Source organism: Arachis hypogaea, chromosome 14, assembly GCF_003086295.3.
Source record: "Arachis hypogaea cultivar Tifrunner chromosome 14, arahy.Tifrunner.gnm2.J5K5, whole genome shotgun sequence".
Classification (NCBI taxonomy): domain Eukaryota; kingdom Viridiplantae; phylum Streptophyta; class Magnoliopsida; order Fabales; family Fabaceae; genus Arachis; species Arachis hypogaea.
The window spans coordinates 80231328-80231889 of NC_092049.1; the positions used below are offsets into that span (position 1 = coordinate 80231328).

A 562-nucleotide genomic window follows, 5' to 3' on the forward strand; every position below is an offset into this window, starting at 1 on the left:
ACATTGTTCAGCTCCATCACTCCTCTAGTATTGCCTCTTTCAGAAGCATAGAAGTAGTCATTCTCTGCTACAATCTCAATGACATCTATGGCTTCTTCAATGGTCTTCTTCTTGTTCAGAGATCCCCTGGATGAGTGGTCTACTGCCTTCTTTGATTCATACGAAAGGCCTTCATAGAAAATGTGGAACTGCACCCATTCATTGAACATATCTGGCGGGCATCTTCTTGTCAAGTCTTTAAACCTCTCCCATGCTTCATATAGAGTCTCACCATCCTGCTGCCTGAATGTTTGTACCTCAGCTCTCAACCTGTTGATCTGTTGAGGAGGATAGAATCTTGCCAAGAACTTGTTCACCACGTCTTCCCAGGTTGCTAAACTCTCCTTTGGAAAGGATTCCAGCCATTTAGATGCCTTGTCCTTGAGTGAGAAGGGAAACAGAAGTAGTCTATAGGTGTCAGGATGAACACCATTAGACTTCACAGTATCACATATCCTCAGGAAGGTGGTTAGATGTTGATTGGGGTCTTCTTGGACACTTCCTTCGTATGAACAATTGTTCT

The 562-nt window shown here is 43.4% G+C and overlaps 1 non-coding gene across 1 annotated transcript; it reads left to right on the plus strand.

Moving 5' to 3' along the window:
- Nucleotides 1-204: 204 nt before the first annotated feature.
- On the plus strand, nt 205-311 carry LOC112745158 (small nucleolar RNA R71). The gene has a single exon (XR_003173100.1). It is a non-coding gene; the product is annotated as a small nucleolar RNA R71 (small nucleolar RNA).
- Nucleotides 312-562: the final 251 nt, after the last annotated feature.